Here is a 14,148-nt window from a genome sequence, read left to right on the forward strand (position 1 = left end):
ACTAACATATAGCGATTTACAGTTCTATACAATATGCAAATGAATATGGTGATGTTTACATGGTTCGATGTGAATTAAACATTATTCTTAAAAAAGTAATGCAATAATGACATGTTACAAATATTGACTCAATTAACAAAATTTACGCAAGACCGCGTTACTGGTCTTGAGCTTAAAACATAATTTTAACTTTGAACACAAACACACTGCTGACGACAATCTAAAAAAACAGTTTTTTTCAAAAGTGTGAAATGCTAAACCTCAAGAAAAAACGCAAAACATTAAATAACGCGAATTCTAAATTATAATAACCATTTGAATCGATCACGAAATAAATAATGTCAATCACGCTAATGGCACGTGTATAATCAGTCTTCGTTGGGATCGCAACCGCAAAAACACACAAAGACAAGCATTCAAACGATATGTTTGAAAAGCACACATGTGGCATACATCCGTTTGGTAGCATGTTTGCTCCAGTTTACAACCAAATCGATGGTAGTGTTTGTTGGCAAGGAGAAAGATAAACAATAATGTAATTTTTATGTCTTTAACATTAGAACTGAACTCTCCGCAACTAAAATCCTAAAAAAATGTTTCGGTGGCATTTGTGACTGAAGAATTATCAGAAGAGTCTTGGTTAGAATCATGCACATTCTCCAGCTGATCTTAATTACCAAAGAACTAGTTTATCCAGGAAACGGACTGGTTTGTTTATACAAAAGCTGCACTTTGTTCAAGCTAGAGAGATAGACATGGGCTATTCAATGAAAAACATGTTTAGTTAAAACCAAACATAATAACGTTATAATTGCAATGTGCTTGACGTGTTTACCATATGTGATCTAAATGTATTGTGAAAGTTCTTATATATCAGGAAGCGGGCTGAGTTAATTTGTGTTTTCGATCGATGTCCTAAGAGCACTGTATTTTAGCACAAAACATCAGATAAGTGTTTTTGGGTAGTTGGCATGACAGTTTCAAAATAAATCATTACTCTTTTGCAACGCGTCCTTACAATAATTAATTTGCGGTATTATCATGTTTGATTAAACGATCGGACAATAGAAGTTATTGTTCTAACACGATTGTAAAACAATATTCGGGATATTCTTCAGTAAAGTTACCACAGAATCGCTTAATAACATGTTTTATTGAAACCTTATTATTGGTTGACAACGATTATTGATAAATAATGAATTGCATTTGTAAACTATAATAAGATTATTAAGTTCTGCAAGGTAATTACGAAATTCAAACGTTAGATCGAACTTTCATTCATTGCGGATCTGAAAAATTTTTATTGCAAAATCAAACAAACCAATACATATATGACTGTCCTTCAATATTTCAAGACATGCAGACGAGCGCTTAAAACGCTAGTTTTGATATCAAGTCAATATAATGGCATTTTTGGCGTTGAATTATCGATCACCCATGAATTAAAGTAACGTTTTATACATCGCGCATGGTATGGGTATAAAATAAGGACCAAATAAAAAATGATACTGTTAAAAAATTTACATGTAGTAATGTGTTTCTTGGTTTTCTCATGCATCAAAGTGCAAGGTTGAAAAACAAATCCGCTGTTAAATAAGTTGCGGTTGTTATGTCTTCTATAATGATTAAGGTCATCTAATAAGGTTCTCAAAAGTATATGTAAGTAAATTGTGCATCAGTATTCGCAATCTTGTGTTTGGGCAATTTGCACAGCCCGGAGGAACAGGAGTAGCTTTATTGGAAATGTTAAATATTTGTTTCGGAATATGGTTTACATAAAATTTGACATAAAGACTTCACATTTGATTTAGTAAGTATCTGTTTACATGTAATGAAAGTTTTGATTTTTATTTTCTCGAAATACGGTTCATATATATTGTCTAATCGGCATTATCTCTTTGCCAAATCTATTGATCATTTTCGTGTAGGCATGTACAGTAACAAAAGGAAAAAGAAAAAATCGCCCATGATACTTCCGCGAGCATGTCAAAAACCTAACGGTTAAACAAATGGTCGATAATCGCATTCAACTGTGACATTAATAAAGCTGTCTTGTTGGAGCTGAATATAATTTAAAAATAATGATATTACGGGCATTTTTCACTATTGAATTGAGATGAAAAGAATTAACAGGTCAAAAGAATTAGTAAAAATGTGGTAACCGACCAATTATCTACAACTCATCTTGCTACCAGTTTTTTTAAAATATATATATTATTTTCGATATTTTACATGACTCACCCAGTCCTCTAAGCCAAAATGATCCGTAAAACAAAATTGTGTCTATGTGTCGTATGAACGAATCTGCATGAAAACTACATCGTACTTCGAATCATTTCTGTCGTCAGGTGTCAAAACGAAAGTTCGGTTGATATTCAATGGATTATTTTTCTCTTTCCGGGATATTGTTTTAATATGATGATGCTGCATTTACAAATATAAGTGTATATGAAATGAAAACACCAAAATTAAACAACGATTGCGATAGATACCTATATACTGTTAGATGCCCATAATATCACTTTAAACATATATGCTCTTCCAATATAACAAACAAGGAATCACAATTTGAAGTTTTATACAGTATTAACCAGAATTTGTGTTAATATGTAAGACATTGCAAGAGTCGTGGTTTTAAATGCATTTTACTTCCACTCAAAGAATAAATATATAATATCTACAGGTGCTCAATTATAACAATTGTTTTAATTCATGTTTATTACATTATTGTTCAACTTAAACAATGAAAAAAAGTGAGCAACAATGCTCGAAATGGAAACTTTGTAAACAGATAGTATGACTCAACAACAAACAGTGAGGATCAAAGCGGTCCATCCATATAATGTTTCGGTAATATGGGGTATGTACTGACAACGATATCATGTCTAAATTGAATTCTTGTAAACATAGAGTATGCCTCCGTATTACACTATTCAAATAATGCTACAATAGGGTCAAACTACACACATAAACACAAGGCAATTAAGAAAATATAAACGGTTCAAATCAAACTAACGTTGCCAGTTTTACCACTATTGGAATAGCGTCAGCAGCACCAGAAGAAGAGAAAACTAAGTTAAGTATGAAATCTGTTATGCATGGTAAATTACCAAATGCCAAACAGTCTGACACAACAGAGAAAAGCTAGAGAAAGACTAACGCACACTCGCAAAATGGTCATAGTAATTAAAGTGACGCAAACTACATAGATACTCATTGGTATTAACAGAATGTATAAAATTTATTTACACATCCTTGTAATACCCAGCCATATAAATGGCTTACGAGTCACAAAGTTGACATGTTATGGTAATAGTCGTAAAATCAAGTCAATATAGTGCAGGAAAGATCACGATAATAAACAGAGTGACATTGTTTAAAGTATAAACATAAATAGTTTAGATAAATTACAAATGACAATTATTAACAAGTGTACTTACAATCATAGTATTGCAAGTTCATGTAAAAATAAGTTATACTATTTACATTGGTAGTAATATTTACATATGTATGTGTTTTGAATATTTGTTAGATATATGTCAAGCTTCCGTGCGTTTTATATAGCAATATGTGATGAACGATGCATATTTATAAATAAGTCTCTTATCAGTCATCACACATGCTAGCCTCTCGCTATACGGAATGTTAGTTATGTTTGGTTTAATCTTTGAGATTCACTCATAAAATCTTTAACAAAGGTAGAATGGACATTCAAATAAGAAATGGTGTTCTGTTTCAACCTGATTGGGCTCTTTACACAGGTTCTTTAAACAGTCGCCAGAAACTGTCTTCATTCTTTAAGTTTCTAAACCGCCCGGTTTAAATCCGCAGCGGCAAGGTGCCTGTTCATATTAAAGCAATGCAAGATCTCAAGTGCTTTAGTAGTTGCATGGACACATTATTTTTACATCCAAATTCGTGTTTAATTTGCCGGTAAGTCCTGAGCTTTGGTTGGGATATGCTATCTTGTTGCCGTTGGTCATCTTACGAACGTGTAAATGTCTCCTAAGCATGACACAAAATATGGTCCAGCGATATGTTGCTCATATAGTCAGACGTATAGTTAGACGTATAAAGATCGAGTATCGAGGTCATTTATCCCATTATCCATGTTTGTTGACATTTGATTTGTATATTCATGTTTCGTATTTAAGCACGCGAAGAATGGGGTTTTTGCACATGCTAACGAAAACAAGACTCGATTTACTATCTTTCTGAATACAAATTGGGGTTTCTATGCCTTCACCAACGACAACACTGCATTCGTCCTTGTCTAATTCGATTTCAGCCATAGATCTTTATAAATTGACTCAATAAATACAAGTTTTGAGCGTAAAACATCATTTAATCTTTTAACACGAACACACAGCAGACGACAGTTTAAATCATTAGTTTCTTTCGAAAGTGTAAAATTTAAGTTCTCAACAAACAACGAAAAACATTAAATGACGCGAATACTAAATTATAACAACCAGTTTCATTCTTAATGAAATGTGCCTTTCATTTACTTTACGCTACTTAACGAGACGTTAAATATTGAAATAGTGCAGAACGATTTACAAAGTTGGAATGTGTGGGGAAAGCAAACATAAAGGAGTAGTATTTGAATTTCTGTCTTGTTTGATTATGATTGCTTGTTATCAAATTACGGGGACACACGAGCAATTTAGAACATCAATTACTCATTTAATAACGAGGAGTTTGTAGTAAGTTCGCAACAGGAGTGTTTATGTACATTTTGTGCAAGATACCATTTGAATGAAACACTATATAGAGAAAAACAGATAACCGCCCAACTAGTGTGTTATATATCAGGTGAGGCTTAGCGTTAAAGAACGACCAGGCTTACAAAGTCATTGTTTGTTCACGCCTACCTGAATATTACAAAATGATTGGGTAGTATCCTGTTTTTTTCTGTTTATTTGTTTAATGTGATTTTTTTCACAAAAATGTTGATTTTATAGTTGATTTCGAGTAATATGACCTACCTTCAAATTGAAATAATATAAACCATCTTGACGTGATATGAAAATATATAGCAGAAACAATTATATCAGGCAGTTATACTTGTAAAGGTAAACACAATATGTATAGCACAACTAAATATGTAAGCGGTCTAAACCTTATCATCGATACATGCAATTTGCTCAACTCTGATCAACAAATCCGCCTAGGCCACAACAAATTGATTAAATGTTCGATGAATTTGCCGCACCTAAAAATCTAAAAACGAAATAAAAATATTTTTATTTCTATTTTTTCGCCCGCAGCAATAAATTTGCTGCGCATCTATTTATTTAATGATTAAGTTTAATTTAGCCTAGCGTATTTTACGACATAGACTGCTTAAACGCTGTGCGTTATTCGATTTATGGTAACAAAAATGGCAGCTTTCGTCTTTCTTGTCATGTCGGCCAAATACACAAATGGGAATGTAAATTTTCCCCCATGGCAATATGTCATTGCCTCACAGATGATTTAAGTAATTTTATATTTCAACATCAGGATGTGAAATGTCGCCGGTATGCGTACGGTTGGTAAAAATCTTCAATAAACTTGTTGGTATTGATTACGTTAAAATATCAAAAAATAACATGCAAATGATTGTCGCCGTTGAACTGGACAAAAAAATGTCGAGAATAATATAAATTGTACGAGCCACCTATCTCCTAGTTCAAACTGTCGATGGCTAAGTCTAAGGTGTACAGTATGCCCCAAAAACATAAAGTTAACTTAAGTAAGAAAGTGAAGACACTTTCTGGACATAAACAACTTTAACGGGATTTGATTGACTTTTTTTATAAATATAAACAAACTTTTACTACCCATCCCTTATTTTTCTTTCATTATGATTTATTTACTTTACAAAACATAAACTTCTCATTTCTAATTTTAACAGTGCTGAACAGTTATAATGAATCAATGTTTCCAATTTCATGGTTTATTGCACTTGATCCCCAATCAAAAAGGCACAGGCTATAACGTATTACGCTAAGAAAAAGCACTGCTTATGCTTCATATTTATTGTATTATTGATTGTTTCATGTTATTAAACCATCATTGACAGAAAACCGAGCTTCTTATATAAATTTGATGATGAAAACTACAGTGTACCATGATAAATTTAAGTTATCACTATACATGGTTTAAGTATGTAAAACAGCTATTGGAGATTTTTTTATTTATTTTTACAAACATCTGATATGGGCTTAAACTCAATTATTACTACTAAATGATCTTGAACTGGTATTATGCGGATATATGCATTTATTTGGCAAAATATATCAATTTACATAGACGATATATATAATTTTTATTTTTCGCTTTTCGCTCGCCTGTGATTTAACATAAAGTAAAATACAAATACATTTATTTGTATTTCACTCGCTCGCTCCATTTTTGTGAAGCAAAAACTCGTAGAAAAATCTTTAATTTGTTTTGACCCTATCGATCAAGAGCTGAAAATTGTAAAGCGCGCTAATTGGACGTGTGTAATGATTGGGGCAGCAAATACACACAAAGACAAACATTCAAACGATATGTTTGAAAAGCATGCATGTGGCATACATCGTTTTGTATGACGTTTACTTCAGTTAAGCAATTGTAGTGTTGTCTAAGTTAGCAAGGAGATATATATACAATTATGTTATTCGTCATACATACAACTTGCCGATATCAAGTCGGATGCAGGGTGTGCGCCATATTTTTTTCGCATAGTGTATTAAAATATTAATCATTATCAAGTCGAAATATGAGCAGTATGTATCAGTGTCAGTCACACAGGTTAAGGAAATGATTTCGACCGTAAATCTTTCATAATGACTTGTTTGCAAAAGACGTGTTTTATGTTACATTTAAATGAAAAAATGCGCACAAACGGTATACATTAAGAGAAGTAGACAACTGCATACTACAAACACACATGACGTTCACAGAATATTGAAAACTACTGCACACTTATTTACTGCATGTAACATCAAACATTTAAAAAATGTTAAAACTGCCATTTGCCTGTACATGTTATTTGCTAACAAATTTATTTGCTAATAAAGTTAAAGGGGATAAGGGGGGGGGGGGGGAGGTGCAAACACATTTTCTTTTAAAGTTTGTCTTGTTGTTGTAAGTATGTTGAACTATTCAAACTATTAAAGTTGTGTTGGTTAACTCATTTTAATAATATAAGGCAAACATATGAAAGCGGTAAATGTCCTTTTACAGCGCATGCGTTCTCAACAGTGCAGTTAAGTGCATGAGAAAACCAATCAGCAAGTTACAACTTATTATAATCAGCTGCAATATCCACTGCAGAAGTGCGTGATTGACGTACCGATTAATATAAAAAAATGCATTGATATTTATATGAACATTGGTTTGGGTTTCTGTAATAACCTCGTGTTCAGATGCGTATCATTTGAATGAAACGTTTTTGTACAGAAAATTATAGTTTATCGATCAAGATTCCGTATCGATTAAACACAAGCTTACGGCATCTTACCCACATAGATTTTTATTTATAGTTAGGTTTAAGAACCTTTTTACATTAAAATAATAGATAACTTTAAGTATGATTTTTATTAAAAGCATGTTTGTGTTGTCAATCGCGTTTGTTGCGTGAATGTAGTGATTCATATGAAGGTGATCAGATGTTATGTAACACACATGATCACATGTTCATAAAGACTTAAGCTATATCTTTGAAAACAAAAAACGGCCGAATATTAAATCATAGTTCCTATTAAAATATCTTCCGCATATCTTCGTTTCGTTTAATAAACGACGAGCCAGGTTCCATATGTACCACAAATCGTGTTCCTACATGTCATAATAGTAATGCTTTATTGAGTTTAAAGCAGTTTTAAAATTGCTACGTATGTGCTTGACGTGTTACAAGATATTATATGAATGTATTGCGAAAGTTATTTCATAACAGAAAGTGGGCTGAGTTAATTTGTATTATCGATCGATATCCTCATAGCATTTTCTTTAAGCACACAATATCAAATATGTGTTTTGGGGTCGTTTTTATGACAGTTTGAAAATAAATAATTTAACTCTTGCAAAGTGTTCTCAAAATGATACATTTGCGGTTTTAACACGGGTGATAAAACTATCGGACAATCGCCGTCATTTGTTCTAAAATGTTCATAACATTTATCTGGTAAATTCGTCAATAAGGTTAATAAAACACATAATATGAATTAAGTATTGTGAAATATTCTTTATTAATGATGAGTTTCATATGTATACAATGCAGTATGATGCGATTAATTTGTTCAGAAACGAAATCACGAAATGCAAACGTTTAATCGAACATATATTTCGGAACTATTAAAGAACTATTTAAAAAAAATCTATTACAACATCGAACAAACCAAAACATATATGACAATCTGTTCAAGTTCCCGTACGAACAATGTCTAATTATTACTAAATATTTTCGACTGCTCTGCATATAAGCTGATAATATTATCTGATATATGCTACTATTTCGATATTTATTTTCTGACTCAATCTTGATTAGGTACAGTAATACAAATGTTTCAAAGCGGGTATATACGATTTTTATATGTGCTAAATTGTAAAATATTGATACAAATATGTTATAATAACACACAATTTGCAAGAAAAATGATACATTTAAGACGAATTTCATAAAATACAGCAAATACAAATTAGCGCCCCGAGCCGATTGTGACGAAGATAATTCGGTATTATTTTCCTACAATAACCGATGCATTCGTCTTTTTTGTAAGTGTTCATGTGTCGTATGAATCGATATCGCTGCAGGAATTTCAAATGAACCGTTAAACTTAATTTAGATTCACATCGTACATGCATGATATACATGCTGGCGAATTCGGCTGTACAGCCTTTTTCGATTTGAGAATTAAATATCTGGCTTATTTAGCATTTTTCGACACATGTTCTTCTTAACTTTTATTTTAGTTTATATTGAAATATATGTATAATCAGTTTTTTACACATTTTATATTTATTACTAAATATTTGACAAGATCGTATATACCCGCTTTCAAGACATTCAGACGAGCGTTTCAATTGTGAGTATTGATATGCTGTCAATATGATGACGTGATCACCCGTGAATTATGGTAACGTTTTATTCATCGCGCATTGGATGGATATTAAATAAAGATCAACTAATTAATGATACTGTTAAATACTTTACATGTCGCTATGTGTTACTTGGTTGTATCATCATGCATCGAAGTGCAAGGTGAAAAAAACAAATCTGCTGTTAAATACGTTGCGGTTGTTATGTCTTGAACAATGATTTTAGGTATTCAAATCAGGTTCTTAATATTATATGTAAGTACAATATGCATCAGTATACGCAACATTTGTGTTAAGGCAGTTCGCACAGCCTGGTTTATGTTGATGAACAAGAGTAGCTCTATTGGAATGTAAAATATTTGTTCCGGAATAAGGTCCACATGATTTTGTTTCCAAAAGGTTTTATTTCAATACTGCCTATACTTACATATAAACTATGACAAATATAACAATAATATAATGCAACCAGAGGCAAAAAAGAAAAAGTGCATAAACTACACATATATAGTTATCAAATAATAAAATGATACTTTCACTTACTTTATGAGTTGGACAAAAAACGAATATGACATTACACACGAAAATAAAAATGACATTTCCAGTATGTATACGCAATAAATGTATGTATTAATTGCACTAACAGATACAATGGCATTGCAAGACATTTTCCTTCAAGTGACGGTACGGTATAAATGGTATTTGTATCACTTAATAAAGACTAAAGCAATTAGAGATGAACAAGATGCATATGAAACACATATAAAGTTATCCATACACTACACGCAATGGCATAATTTGAAAGAGGTTGCAAAAATACATCAATCATCCAATTTAAATATTAAGTTGCGAGACAATAGGACTTAACAATTCCCATTCACGGTCCACATGAAATTTTACATAAAGAGTTCACATTTGATTTAGTAAGTGTATGTTCACATGTATAGAAGTTCCGATTTTTATAATATTGAAATATGGTTCTAAATATGGTCGAATCGGAATTATCTCTGTTCCACATCTACTGATTATGTCGTGTTTACATGTACAGGAAAAAAGGGAAAAGACATATCCGCTCATGTTAAAAACCGCATAACACTGTGGCATTAATAGAGATTTCTTGTTTGAGATAAATATAATTTTACAATAATACTGAAATATATATGCTCTTTCAATATAGCAAACACAGAGTCACAATTTAAATACATTTTTACCCCGAGTTTGTGTCAATATGTTAGATTTTGGATTAGTCGTGATTTTAAATGCATTTAACTTCCACTCCAAGAAATAATATAATTATATTATCTTACGGAAAGAAATAAGAATTATTTTAATTCATGTTTATTACATTATTGTTCAATTTAAACAATAACAAACAGTGAGGATCAACGCGGTCCCTCCATAGTAGGTTTCAGTAATATTGGATATGAACTGACAACTATATCATGTCGAAATTGTAACCTTTTTGTAAACATGAATTTAATTTTACGTTCAAAAAGCTGATTTAATTTAGAGTATGACTCAGTATGACAAAATTCAAACAATATTAAAATAAGGGCCAAACTACACACATGAACACTAGGCAAGTAAGAAAATAGAAAAGGTTGACATTAAAATGACGTAACCAGTTTTACCACTATTTTAATATAACGTCAGCTGCACCAGTAGAAGAGAAAACTAAGAAAATTATGAAGTTTTTATGCATGGTAAGTTATAAATGCCAAATAGTCTAACACAACCAAGTAAAGCTAGAGAACAACAAAAGGACACACGCAAAATGGCCATATATCCCATTAAATTCATGTACAATGCAATCAATACCTCATATCAAATTGTAATTATATCTGGTCTGTATGTTTGTTGACATATGGTTTTTATATTTATGTTTCGAACTTAAGCACGCGGAGAATGGGGTTTTTGCACATGCTAACATAAACAAGACTTGATTTACTATCTATCTGAATACCAATTGGGCATTCTATGCCTTCACCAACAACATCACTGCATTCAAAGTTGTCTAAATCGATTTCAGCAATAGAATCTTTTCCGTTAAATCTGTAGACACACACCAATAATCGTGATGTGTCCTTAAATAAAAGACCGCGGGGCTCATCAATCACTTGTTTTAAGTCCATGATGTGTACCGGGATTCCATTGTCATTCAAATGGATGACTCGTTTATTCAATGATTGAGATACAAATATAGACATGTCGTTTTCATTGACTGTTACATACCATGGCTCAGAAAAATACTCGTTCGAGAACGTTTTCAGAATTGTATCGTCGGTGTTCAGTATTCTTAATTTCTTCTCCGGCGACCCATATGTAACATACAAACGACCGCGACAAAACGCAAGTCCTCGACATTGTATGTGGTTGATCAGCTCTTTGACAACGCTTAATTGATCGTTCCTTGTGTCGACGAAGATGAGTTTGCCTGCCGACGGAACAGATACTTCCGCTTGGTCCTCATCAATAAAACTCACAGCCCATGGGCGGTATTTTTTTACACACTCTGTGTTGCATAAAGGAATACAACACGTGGACACAGTACTACTCATGCATTCACCGGACTGTGTGTTTATAAGTTTTATACGTGTTGCCTAAATCGGCAGCGACCATGCGTCCAGACCCGTTGACAGAAATCGCAGTTACTGATGGCGTTTTTCTATCAGATGGAAGACGAAGGTCAATTTCTCTAGAGAATGTGAAATTAGTCGTGTTCGATGTCCCCTTTGGTTTCATCCTGTTGGTTAAATCATTTAAATTATTAAAACAATGAAGGACTGTTTTAATGTTTTATAAAAAAGGTAATTGTTTAGTAAATATGCACTACTCAAAAGAAACAATAACAATGGAAAAGAATAACATAATTACATGTACGTGTATTTAAATACCGCAAATATGTGTCTACTGTCTATTATTTTATTTTGTTTAATGCGATGTAGATATACCTAGTTAGCTTACCGAACAACAGTTTTCTTCGGGTATGCACAGCTGTTTTCTTCTGCAAACAATAATGTTATACTAGTTTATACCGATTTTTAAAGTATCAGGAAATAAATTTATGATAAGCAATAACATTTTTCAATTTATGTCATTGATTTAACATTGCACGTACCGGTACTTATGAGCCTAGAACTCCATGACACGTCGGGATAAACATGTTTGAGCTGCTGTTGAAGAACATCAAATGTCAGTCGCAAACGATCATCCAAGACGGCGTTTCTATAGGCGTGGCTATCACTTGATGAATTACAGGCTACTGTCAAAAGAACAGTTTCCTGGTCAGACGTGTTTACCTTATCGCTACGTGTTGGTTTCGAAGTAAACCCTTTAGCTTTGAGTTCCTTCAACACTTGTCCAGCTGCAAATGATATAATTGATATTATAAAATTTAAGTTCCCAATCAGGTTGGTGAAATTATTTGGGAATGAATGACTGACATGTACTTATTAATTTTTTCCTCACTTATCAAAATTTACATATCCAGTTATGTTATCAATACTACAAATTTAATTACCCTAAGTGTCCATCACACAAGCATAATGGTCCCTGTACAGAACGACCTCGTACTCGAATTGCTCAAAACCTGGAATTCCACGAACTATGTCTTGAACTAGCTTCAATTTTGATGTCAGGTCCCCATCGACACATGCATTTAAAAGGCAGAAGAATTTTGAGATTTCACGAGGACGCACAACAATTTGTATGCATCCCGATTGTGCAAGAAATTCTGAAATTTATATTCAGGAGAAATTATAATTAGTTGCATTAATGGTGTATACAGGCATCAATTAAATTTAATTTTGAATCAATCTTGGCATAGAAAGGTGAGCAAGCATAGTTACAATACCGATGAACAACAAGGACCAACGCGTTTGCCTGAACATCACAATACACCGCCTAAAAGTAATATACGAAGAAAGGTATTATGATGCCAGAGGACTAGCCAAATCGGCATACTAAGGCTAGACTATGAGTGATTTAACTGAAACTTCTTCAATTGCTTACAGCCAATACAATGCAACATCCCAGTATGCTCTTTTTAACGTTTTCAAACCCACCTCCATAGCGTTGCGGACAGCGTTCCTGTCCCTGAACAGCGGCTCATAGCCTTCAGGTTCGTCAGTGTTGTTGATAATATTTGTCAACTCTCTGATGAGTCGACTGTGTTTCCTCCAATCGCCACAACCTGCCACGGCGATCTCAATCGCAATCGGCATTGCATCTGCAGTTATAAGTAGATATTATAGTTAGCAAATCGTACTTTAATGATATACGTTACTGTGTTGAATATCATTTGTGTCATTTACATTTGGATAGATTGATTATTGATTACATACATAAGATATTTCTTGAATATCGAAAAAATGTCCTATCAAAAATAAATAAATATATCTTTGTAGAAATCAAGTATGTGTAACGTTATATAAAGGCTGTATGTTTGATATATTTCTTTAATAACATTTATGAACTAATTTAGGAGGCTATTAGGTATGTAATAAGTTTAAAATTTAATTCTGATTCTTTACTTTCGCATTCATTTGCAGTTCCAATATTTAAAAAAATGTTAATCGTTAAAATTCTGCATTCTTCATAAATGTTTTCGTACATAAACGCCAATTATAGCTTTACTTGACCAATTACCTAAGTCAACATACTTATCAACTTTTCCGGGTACTGTTGCTATCATGGTGGTAGATGCCTTTCAGTAAGATCATGCCCGCTCTGTTCCGCTGTAAGTTAAACATTGTTTACATAAATCTGCATTATTTGGACGACTGTTAGGGGTTAGGTACCGTTTGACTTAAAACGAGTTTAAGACCAAACCGCGCAATCCTCGTGGAATTTAGGCGACAAATAAGCGTGTATAAGAATAAATAAAGCTATACGCTCTCGACGCTGATTAGACTTGGGCATTAAGCTTTTGAGTCGTGTATAATAATATCGTTGCTATAAACGAATAATAATTTCACATTTAAAACTTTAAACATGCGTTTGACGTCTCGGGTTAAAATTTCATAATGATACAATGTAATAATACAAAATGATTTTATGTGTATCAGGTAGACTTTTTAT

At 32.7% G+C, this 14,148-nt stretch overlaps 1 protein-coding gene across 1 annotated transcript in view; it reads left to right on the top strand.

The window, feature by feature from the left end:
• LOC127880657 (uncharacterized) overlaps positions 1-14,148 on the top strand; it is a 94,953-nt gene that overhangs the window by 4,230 nt on the left and 76,575 nt on the right. The window lies entirely within an intron of this gene.

This window comes from Dreissena polymorpha, chromosome 5 (assembly GCF_020536995.1).
Source record: "Dreissena polymorpha isolate Duluth1 chromosome 5, UMN_Dpol_1.0, whole genome shotgun sequence".
Lineage (NCBI taxonomy): Eukaryota > Metazoa > Mollusca > Bivalvia > Myida > Dreissenidae > Dreissena > Dreissena polymorpha.